We start from the raw sequence: 11,342 nt of genomic DNA on the forward strand, positions 1-11,342 counted from the left end.
TTAAAAATTAGCTGGTTGTGGTGTTGTGTACCTGTGGTCCCAGCTACTGCGGAGGCTGAGGAGGATCGCTTGAGTACAGCAGGTAGAGGCTGCAGTGAGCTGTCACTGAGCCACTACACTCTAGCTTAAGTGGCAGAGCAAGACCTTGCCTTAAAAAAAAAAAAGATTGAATGTGGGTTTTGTTGCAGAAAATGAATTTTAAAAAAAGAAAGAAAAACTGAGTATCTGAGAACATGTGGAAAAAAGATTTTAAAAAACAGCCAGGCGCGGTGTCTCATGCCTGTAATCCCAGCACTTTGGGAGGCTGAGGTGGGCAGATCACGAGGTCAGGAGATTAAGACCATCCTGGCCAACATGGTGAAACCCCATCTCTACTAAAAATACAAAAAATTAGCTGGGCGTGGTGGCGTGCGCCTGTAGTCCCAGCTACTCAGGAGGCTGAGGCAGGGGAATCGCTTGAACCCGGGAAGCGGAGGTTGCAGTAAGCTGACATGACCCCACTGCACTCCAGCCTGGTGACAGAGTAAGACTCCGTCTCAAAAAAAATAAATAAATAAAAAACAAAAAGAAAAACAGTAGCATCCGCTATCAATTCTAGCCTCTCTGACTAGTAGGGATCCCTGACTCCTCCTCAACCTGGGGTTCATTCTCCACTCCCACCACTATTACTTCAGCCTTAAAGCAAGAACCCGGAATATCCCTCCTGTCCGGGAGAGAAAGAGATGTGATGGGAGGGCTGTTTGGTGGAGAAGTATATGTCTGTTGGGATGTGGTGAGAGGCAGGGAGTGTGTGTAAACACAGAAGTGTGTGTGCATGTTTGTGTATGTGAATGAGACAGAGAGAGAAAGAAGGCAATGACATGATGACTTTGCTTTTGGAATCAATAACTAGGGTGTGGCATGCAGGCACGTGTGTTTCTCTGTATGGGCAGGGGCGGGTGGGGATGCGTGTGTGCTTGGGTACACATGCTCAAGTGTGTCCCAATGTGACTGGGGTAACAGAGTAGTAGGATGCAGATAAGAATGCTTTTCTCTTGGCCGGGCATGGTGGCTCACGCCTGTAATCCCAGCACTTTGGGAGGCCGAGGCGGGTGGATCACGAGGTCAAGAGATCAAGACCATCCTGGTCAACATGGTGAAACCCCGTCTCTACTAAAAATACAAAAAATTAGCTGGGCATGGTGGCGCGTGCCTGTAATCCCAGCTACTCAGGAGGCTGAGGCAGGAGAATTGCTTGAACCCAGGAGGCGGAGGTTGTGGTGAGCCGAGATCACGCCATTGCACTCCAGCCTGGGTAACAAGAGCGAAACTCCGTCTCAAAAAAAAAAAAAGAATGCTTTTCTCTTAGGAGATGGGAAGAGGAATGAGGAGGAAGACAGAGGAGCCAGTGGCAGTGCAGGGTCTCTGGAAGAGTGGCCTCACCCTAGCCAGGCAGCATCACCTCTGACATCAAATGCTCCCTGCCTGGCCATTGGCCCTCATGTTCAATTAGCAAACAAGCAAACATTATCCTTGTGTCTTAGGTGCCAGCCTTAGAGAACACAGAGATGGGAGATTGGTCCCTGCTCTTGGGGGATCCCCCCCAATCTATCATGCTCGTTTTGTCTTCCTTTAAGGTCTGGCTCACAGGCATCTGTTCAAGAGGCCTTCCCTGATTGCTGCCTCCTCCCCACACCCCACCTCCAGCAGAAACTCGGCATCTTCTGCCTAGTGCACCACTAGTTCCTGGGGGATGGGTGTGTGGGATGTGTTCCTCAAGGGCAGGGTCTGGCTCTTGGAGATTCCTCCCATACCCACACAGGCCTGGCACACGGTAGCAGGCTTTCTGTGTATAGGAACCCCAGAATCAACCAAAGAACAAAGGAATTAACAGGTGAACAAATGAAAGCCCAGTGAAAAACTAAATAATTGAAGGTAAGAAAGAATGAATGAAGAAATTCAAGAATTGATGACTGAATAGGCAAATGAATGGAAGAACAAAATAACAACATTGCTTCTCAGGCCGGGCGCAGTGGCTCATGCCTGTAATCCCAGCACTTTGGGAGGCCAAGATGGGTGGATTACTTGAGATCAGGAGATCGAGACCAGCCTGGCCAACATGGTGAAGACCTGTCTCTACTAAAAATACCAAAGTTAGCTGGGCGTGGTGTCAGGTGCCTGTAATCCCAGCTACTCGGGAGGCTGAGGCAGGAGAATCACTTGAACCTGGGAGTCGGAGGTTGCAGTCAGCCGAGATTGTGCCATCGCACTCCAGCCTGGGTAACAAGAGCGAGACTTCTCGTCTCGTCTCGTCTTGTCTTGTCTTCTCCATGGCCAGCACAATCTGGAATTATATATTTCTTTGTCCATTGTTTTTTTGTCTCTGGACCTCTCTTGACCAGATTAGGGCTTTGACCCTAATCTGAGGTCAGGAGACAGCTGGCACTTCTCAGGACAAGACAGGTGGATTATATGCCCTCATTTATCCTTTCAGAATAACCTTGATTAGGAACACAGACTCTGGGCCCAGACTGCCTGGTTTACAAACCAACTCTGCCTCTTCCTAGCTCCATGACCTTGGACGAGTTATTGCACCTTTTTTTTGAGACAGAATCTCACTCTGTCTCCCAGGCTGGTGTGCAGTGATGCGATTATGGCTCACTGCAACACCCGGGTTCAAGTGATTCTCATGCCTCAGCCTCCTGAGTGTCTGGGATTACAGGTGTGAGCCACCACACCCAGCTAATTGTTGTATTTGTAGTAAAGACGGGGTTTTGTTATGTTAACCAGGCTGGTCTCAAACTGCTGACCTCAAGTGATCTGCCTGCCATGGCCTCCCAAAGTGCTGGGACTATAGGTGTGAGCCACCGTGCCCAGACCAAGTTATTTCACCTTTCTTTGCCTCAGTTTCCTCCTATGTAAAATGGAAATTTAATAGACCTCACCTCATAGAAGTCTTCGGAGAAATCAGTGAGCTGTTAGAGTAAGTGTTTGGCACATAGTAAATACCACGTAAGTGTTCGCCATCATTCATTCATTCAATTTAAACTTCAAATCTTTGAGTCACTGCTCTGTGCCAGTCTGGGTGCTGGGACTCAGATAAGAATTGTGGCCAGTCTTTGGCCTCTATGTGGCACATGTTCCCTTTGAGGCATAGGAAGCTGGTGACCAAAGAGGTAGCAGGAGGGGCCTGTTGAACCCCAACTCTCTGGCCACAGCTTCCTATCCTTTCAGCCCGTGTACTCACAAGCTCCTTGAAAACAATTCTAACTTGGGTGTGGTGGCTCACACCTGTAATCCCAGAACTTTGGGAGGCTGAGGTGGGAGGATCTCTTGAAGCCAGGAGTTCAAGACCAGCCTGGGCAGTTTGGGAGGTTGAGGCTGCAGTGAGCTGTAGTTGTACCATGCACTGTAGGCTGGGTGACAGAGCAAGACCCTGTTTCTAAGTAAATAAATAAAACAATTCTAAAAACTGATTACCGCTGGGTGTGGTGGCTCACGCCTGTAATCCCAGCACTTTGGGAGACCAAGGCGGGCAGATCATCTGAGGTCGGGAGTTCGAGACGAGTCTGATCAACACGGAGAAACCCCGTCTCTGCTAAAAATACAAAATTAGCCGGATGTGGTGGTGCATGCCTGTAATCTCGTTACTCAGGAGGCTGAGGCAAGAGAATCACTTGAACCTGGGAGGTGGAGATTGTGGTGGGCAGAGATTGAGCCATTGAACTCCAGCCTGGGCAACAAGAGTGAAAAAAAAAAAAGAAAAAATTGATACCAAAATCAAAAATCAAAGCCCAGCAAGCCCACTGAGACCTCTTTCATCCATTTCCCAGCTAGGCATCACTCTCCTCCACTTCATACTCCTGCTTTCAACCAGGCCAGATTCCTCTGTCAGCTCTCATGGTCATTCATTGCAAAGACCTGCCACTGTCCTGCCTCCCTCTCCCTCCAGTGTACCTGCCCGGAAAACTCAGGCCTGCAAGAATCTAACCATTTACCTTCTCTGAATGTGGAGGAGAAAACCACCTGCTATGTAGACAGGGTCACAACTCCCAGCCTCAGTAGGACACTAACCAGGCCCAGCAATCCTCCGGTCCATTCCTCAGTAAGCTGCCCAGATGACCAGCTCACACTTTTTCTTTTTTCCTCCAACATCCTACCCCATCTCCTTCTTCCCCACTTGGACTCTAAATCCTCTCACCTTCTGGGGACGTCACACCTCTGTAACTCCATCTCTCCTACCATCCAGCTGTCCCTTCCACAGAATTATCCCCTTAGCATAGAAACATTCTAGACTCTCCTGTTTACAAAGAAAAAACAAAACCCTTTCCTTAGAGAATTAAGCATTTATCCTGTCTTTTTAAGGAGAAACTGTGGTTCATTTCTACTTGAAGCTCCTCTTTGTAGAAAAATGCTAGCTAAAGCCAGGTGCGGAGGCTCACGCCTGTAATCTCAGGACTTTGGAAGGCTGAGGCAGGTGGATCACCTGAGGTCAGGAGTTCGAGACAAGCCTGGCCAACATGGTGAAACCCCATCTCTACTAAAAATACAAAAAATTAGCTGGGTGTCGTGGTGGTTGCCTGTAATCCTAGCTACTCCAGAGGCTGAGGCAGAAGAATTGCTTGAACCGGGGAGGCAAAGGTTGCAGTGAGCCGAGATCATGGGACTGGATTCCAGCTGGGGCAACAAGAGCAAAACCCCATCTCAAAAAAGAAAAGAAAAATGCCAACTAGATGTGAGCACACAGCAAGATGGTGGCTGCCGGTCCAGTGTAGTGGCTCATGCCTGTAATTCCATCACTTTGGGAGGCTGAGGTGGGCAATCATCTGAGGTTAGGAGTTCGAGACTAGCCTGGCCAACATGGTGAAATCCCATCTCTACTAAAAATACAAAAAAATTAGCTGGATGTGGTGGCGCACGCCTGTAATCCCAGCGTGCCTGTAAGTCCAGTCCTTGGAGGCTGAGTCAGGAGAATCACTTGAACCCAGGAAGTGGAGGTTGCAGTGAGCTGAGAACATGCCATTGCACTCCAGCTTGGGCGGCTGAGCAAGATTCCATCTCAAAAAAATAAATTAAAAAAAAAGATGGTGGCTGCCTACAGGACAAGATAAGAGGCCTCACAATAAAACCTACCTTGCCAGCACCTTAATCTTGGACTTCCCAGGCTCCAGAACTATAAGAAAAAGAAAGAAAGAAAGAAAAAATGCCCTCTAATAAATATAGAAGGAATGTGAGAACTGGAAAAACTCAATTGAAAAAATTTTTAATTTTATTTTTTGAGATGGAGTCTTGCTCTGTCCCCCAGGCTGGAGTGCAGTGGTGTTATCTCAGCTAACTGCAACCTCCACCCCCCAGGTTTAAGTGATTTTCATCCTTTAGCCTCCTGAGTAGCCGGGACTACAGGTGGCTGCCACCTCGTCTGGCTAATTTTTGTATTTTTAGTAGAGACGGAGTTTCACCATGTTGGCCAGGCTTGTCTTGAACTGCTGGCCTCAAGTGATCCGCTTGCCTTAGCCTCCCAAAGTGCTGGGATTACAGGCATGAGCCACTGTGCCCAGCCAGGAAAAACTCCATTTTGTAATCCCAATTAAATCATCCATTTAAGGAATCATCAATGGTTGATTGATGGTGGTGTCTCAGCACCTGTAATCCCAGCACTTTGGGAGGCTGAGGCAGGCAGATCACTTGAGGTCAGGAGCTCAAGACTGGCCTGGCCAACATGGCGAAACCCTGTCTCTACTAAAAATACAAAAATCAGTGGGCGTGGTGGCATGCGCCTATAGTTCCAGCTACTCAGGATGTTGGGACAGGAGAATCACTTGAACCTGGGAAGCAGAGGTTGCAGTGAGCCAAGATAGCGCCACTGCACTCCAGCCTGAGGGACAGAGAAAGACTCTGTCTTAAAAATAAATAAATCATCATCAATGATGTCCAGCAGGGTCGGTTCCTGATGGGGGCTGTCTCCCTGACTTGCAATGGCCACCTTCTCACTATGTCCTCACATGGCAGAAAGCGAGCAAACTCTCTGGTCTCTTAATTTTTTAAATTTAAGACAGAGTCTCACTCTGTCACCCAGACCGCGGTACAGTAATATGATCACAGCTCACTGCAGCCTTGACCTCCTGGCTCAAGCAATCCTCCCACTTCAGCCTCCCGAGTAGCTGAAACCACAGTAATGCATGACTACACCCAACTAATTTTTTACATTTTGTAGAGACAGAGTCTCAGCATGTTGCCCAGGCTGGTCTGGAACTCCTGGGCTCAAGTGATCCTCCCACCTTGGCCTCCCAAAGTGCTGGGATAACAGGTGTGAGATACCATGCCCAGCCTGGTGTCCCTTTTTATAAGGACACCAATCCTATCAGATCAGGGTCCTACCCTTAAGATGTCATTTAACCTTAATTACTTCCATAAAGGCCTACTTCCAAATACAGTCACATTAGGGGTTAGAGATCCAACATCTGAATTTGGGAAAGACAAAATTCAATTCATCACAGATGCTAAAACCACTAGGTGAAAAGTTTTGAAGAACAGCATGTTTGCACAGTGTGAAAGGAGCCCCACACAGATGATTTGGTATTCGCAAAGAGGATGGCTCTTTTTTAATGAAGAGATCTGGTGGATGCCCCATACCAGTGCTTCCTATGTATGTCTATAGCATCACTGTGAATAATTCTTTTTTTTGGCCAGGCACGGTGGCTCACACCTGTAATCCCAGCACTTTGGAAGGCTGAGGCAGGTGGATCACATGAGGTCAGGAGTTCGAGACCAGCCTGGCCAACATAGTGAAACCCCATCTCTACTAAAAATACAAAAAATTAGCCAGGCGTGGTGGTGGGTATCTGTAATCCCAGCTACTCAGGAGGCTGAGGCAGGAGAATTGCTTGAACCCAGGAGGCAGACATTGCAGTGAGCTGTGATCACCGCACTCCAGCCTGGGTGACAGAACAAGACTCTGTCTCAAAAAATTAAAAAATAAAAATAAATAAATAAAAGTTGTCATTTAAAAAGGCAGGATTAGAGGATGACTGTATTTTAAGGGACTTTAAAGAGACATCACCACCAAATGTAATGTGTTAACCTTGGTTAGATTTCTTTGGTAAAAAGACCCAACTATCACTGTGCATATTAGTTGATGTGTTTTTCCCTCTCCCTCCATGACTTTGGGTTCCACTAGGTTTTGTCATACCTGTAATCCCAGCACTTTGGGAGGCTGAGGCGGGTGGATCGAGGTCAGGAGTTCGAGACCAGCCTGGCCAAGATGGTAAAACCTCATCTCTACTAAAACTACATAAAAATTAGCCAGGCACGGTGGCAGGTGCTTGTAATTCCAGCTACTCAGGAGGCTGATGCAGAAGAATCGCTTGAATCCAGGAGGCAGAGTTTGCAGTGAGCCGAGATGATCTCACCACTGCACTCCAGCCTGAGCAACAGAGTGAGACTCCATCTCAAAAAAAAAAAAAAAAAAAGAAGAAGAAGAAAAAACAGGAATGAAGGAAGGACAAAACTTTGCCTAGGGGACAGGGATGACTTCTCAGAGGATTCTGAGGGACAAACAGGTTGCCCACAGGTTAAATCTCTGATTCACCCTCCCACTCAGTGGCTCTAGTGCCAGGGATGACACTCATTTTGGGGGAACCCATACAGCAGAACTCTGACCAGCGGGTGGAGTCTTGGGCAGGGAGGATTTCAGCTCAGGAGCAGGAAGAACTACAGAGGTGAGAAGAGCTCAGCAGCAGAATAATTGGTCCCAGGAGGTGTCAAGGTGGGCACACAGAGGGGACTCACATGGACTGACCTCATGCACGGGCAGGGGATGCATCCCCTGTGTGGGGACCCCCACCATAAGTCCCACCACCAAGCTTTTGCCCAAAGGCCCTCCCACCTGGCAGCCTCTCTGTCCTCTTTTTTGCCCAGGCTCAGCCTTCAAGACAGCAGTATTTTCTCCCTTCTCTAAGCCCTGAGCACTTCTTATCTGCACCACCAGGGGTCCTGTGGCACGATGTGCCTTTTAGGGGCAGGCAACTCTGCCTGGGTAAGAAGCAAGGCCTCTGACAGGCTGTGCAAACTTGAGCAAGTGTCTGCCTCTCTCTGGGCCCGTTTCCTTTTTTGTACAAGGACAAGGTGGGACAAGGTGCCACAGGAGGCCTGTTCAACCTTCAAATGTCTAGCTTGGAGTCTGGTCCTCTAGTCCTCTATGGCACTGGCGACTTCTAGGGGACAGGGACGATACTGGCTGAGGCCCCTGCCAGGACCCTCCAGGAACGGACCCGGTCCATCACCCCAAAGTGTGGAAAGGCTGTAGTGTTACTCTCACCTCCATCTTTGCTAAAGGCAGCATGGCTCAAATTTAGGACCCACAAGTTACTGGCTATGTGATCTTAGGCAAATGACTTAACAACTCTGGGCTTTAGTTTCCACACCAATAAAACTAGAATAGTAGGATCTGATTATTGAGATGATGGACAAAGAAAATGATGGCTTCAAAAGTATCTTGTACATAGCAGGTATACAAAAAGCTGTTAGGAGCCAGGAAGGGAGGTCTGATGAGGAGTTTTGGAATCTCTCCATCACTACCCCAAATTCTAGTCTCTTCATCATCACAAGCTGCTTTACACAGAGAGAAATACCTTAAATACTGTATGTCTAGATCTAAAGTAACCTGGGACATAGTAGGTGCTCAATACATATTTGTTGAATGACAGAGTAATCCTATAACCAATATCTTACTTGAGCCTTGAAGCAAACTGGTAAGGGGCAAGACAAAGATACAGTTATTATCTCTACTTCAAAGGTGAATCTGCCGCAGCTCAGAGAGGGGAAATGACTTACCTAAGGTAACACAGCAGAGCAGGGCTTGGAGCCCCGTTCCCTCCAGGTGCAGAACCCATAGTTATGTCTCCCATCCATGCAGCCACTTTACAGACAGATTGCTAGGCTCTGCCTGCACTCGCTCTCACATAGGAATATCCTGGGGAAGGTGCTTTGCCGAACACACAGCAGGGCAGGGAGGCCAACTGGCCTGTCCCAGGGGCCCCACTCTGCTCCCTGGTGACCCAGAGCCGCTGCTGAGTTACCGCGCTCCTTGGCTGGAGGCAGCTTGGCCTTGGCCTAGTTGCCCTTTTGCCAGCAGACCCACGGAGCCACAGGACAGGCGTCTCAGTGCAGCCCGATGGGGAACCTGGGCCAGGTACGGTGGCTGAGCCTATGGGACTACCTTTCTGGGACTGACCCACCCCCGGGGCTCACAACAAGTCACCCTGGCAGGTCAGGAGTGTGTCATCCCCCAAGGCCTGGGTGCCCCCAACTTTTGGTGACTGCTGCTGTATATATGGTAAGACTCTTATCCTGGGGCTGGGAGGAAGGTTTCTAGAGCAGGTGGACTCTACCTGGCTGGAGTGCAGTGAGGAAGCCAGGGGGGTCATCACACAGCCTCCTCCCACCAGGAGTGCTTACACTCCCCTACACTGATGTCCACAGCCATTTGAGCCCTATGAGGACATGAGAACAAGCAGGGACCAGAGTGAGGACTACGGCAGTGCACTCCAGGGAGGCCGTGGAGTCCATCTTTCCCTCAGGGCAGGACAGAGTAGTACAGAGGAAGTGGAGGGCGATGGAAGCGGCGATTTTCACTGGGGGTGGGAGTGAGGGCTGGGGTATTAAAGTGCAGAGTATTAGAATTGGGTGCTGGCATATTTCACGGGGACTGGAGTAGTTAAAGTTGGAGCAAAATTTTCAAGTTGAGGCTGGACTTTAAGAGTAGAGTGGAGATTTGTCATAGGGGAGTGGCGTGGAGCTTTGCCATAGGAGAGTGGCGTGGAGCTTTGCCGTAAGTGAGTGGCGTGGAGCTTTGCCGTAAGTGAGTGGCGTGGAGCTTTGCCGTAAGTGAGTGGCGTGGAGTTTTGCCGTAAGTGAGTGGCGTGGAGCTTTGCCGTAGGGGAGTGGCGTGGAGCTTTGCCGTAGGGGAGTGGCGTGGAGCTTTGCCGTAAGTGAGTGGCGTGGAGCTTTGCCGTAGGGGAGTGGCGTGGAGCTTTGCCGTAGGGGAGTGGCGTGGAGCTTTGCCGTAAGTGAGTGGCGTGGAGCTTTGCCGTAGGGGAGTGGCGTGGAGCTTTGCCGTAGGGGAGTGGCATGGAGCTTTGCCGTAGGGGAGTGGAGTGGACCTTTGCCAAAGGGGCTGGAGAACTTCCGAGATGATCGGAGTATTGCACAGTGGGGGCTAAAGAGTTTCACAAAGGGCTGGGTTATTTCAGAAGGTGCTGCCATATTATGGGAGTGGGAGAGGACCTGGAGTATTTCAGCGAGATGCTGGAGTCTTCCAGGGTGGCCTAGAATATTTCAGAGGTGAGTGAGCATGGTATATGGCCTTGGAGGCTGCCCAGGGAGCCCCCTTCAGCCCTGAGTCTGCAGGTCAAGGATCCTGGGGGTCCCTGGGAGTCCAGTCTTCTGCTTTCTCCTGCCCACAAGGGCAGGGCAGGACTGAGCTCTCCAGCTCCACCACGGCAGTCCTTCTGCATGTACCAAAAAGTGACACCAGGAATCATGGCCTTGAGGGCCAATGTCTGCTGTTTCTTCCAAGTCAGTGGCACGAAGGGGCAGCCAGTCCCAGGGCACCCAAGGCAGAGAGTACTGCCTGAGCTCTGGGGCGTCCAGGTAAGGATCAGGTCAACCTGGCCATCCCTCTGCCTGTGGGCAGGACTCCCTTGCCTCCCCCAGCAGCTCTCTCCCAAGACTGGGACTCCCAGATAAGTAGGGATTATTCCAGAACCTTCTGCTTCCAGGGGTGTCTTTGCAATCTACTTCCATCTCTCCTGGTTTGATGGGAGGCTTGCTTATTTTCAACAGAGTATGGGTGTTCTGTTGGGCTCTGCCTCAGTGGCTCCTGGACCTCCCATAACTTGTGAGATCTGAGGCCCTTGGGGGCCAGGAGTGCTTGATACTAGAAAGGGTGTCAGTGGGTGGTGGAGAGAAGAGATTAGTGCTGGTTCTGGGTGGCATCAGCCCCCCAGGGGACAATTCCCGTCCATTACACCAGGCACTGCTTTAGCTACTTACTGGGCTCTCACTTTGACGAGCACGAGCAGAACTATGCCAACTTCACCAGCTGTTGTTCACACCACAACACATTCCACCTTCCCTAGAGTCAGTGGCCCCAGAGGCTAACTTGATGTAGGCTAGAACCCCTGACACGCTCCCTTCCAGAGCACCAACCCCAAGCCTCCTGTGTCCACACACCCAGCCACGCCCCAGCTGTGCAATGAGGTGGCACAAGGCTGTGGTTTCTCAGTCAGTGTCAGGTGCCAAGCCAGGACCTCCCCCCAAGATTGGGCTGTGTCCTCATCAGCCTGGAGACTGTCCCCTCACCT

This window comes from Aotus nancymaae, unplaced genomic scaffold (assembly GCF_030222135.1).
Source record: "Aotus nancymaae isolate 86718 unplaced genomic scaffold, 86718_ANA_hifiasm-v0.15.2.pri h1tg000053l, whole genome shotgun sequence".
Lineage (NCBI taxonomy): Eukaryota > Metazoa > Chordata > Mammalia > Primates > Aotidae > Aotus > Aotus nancymaae.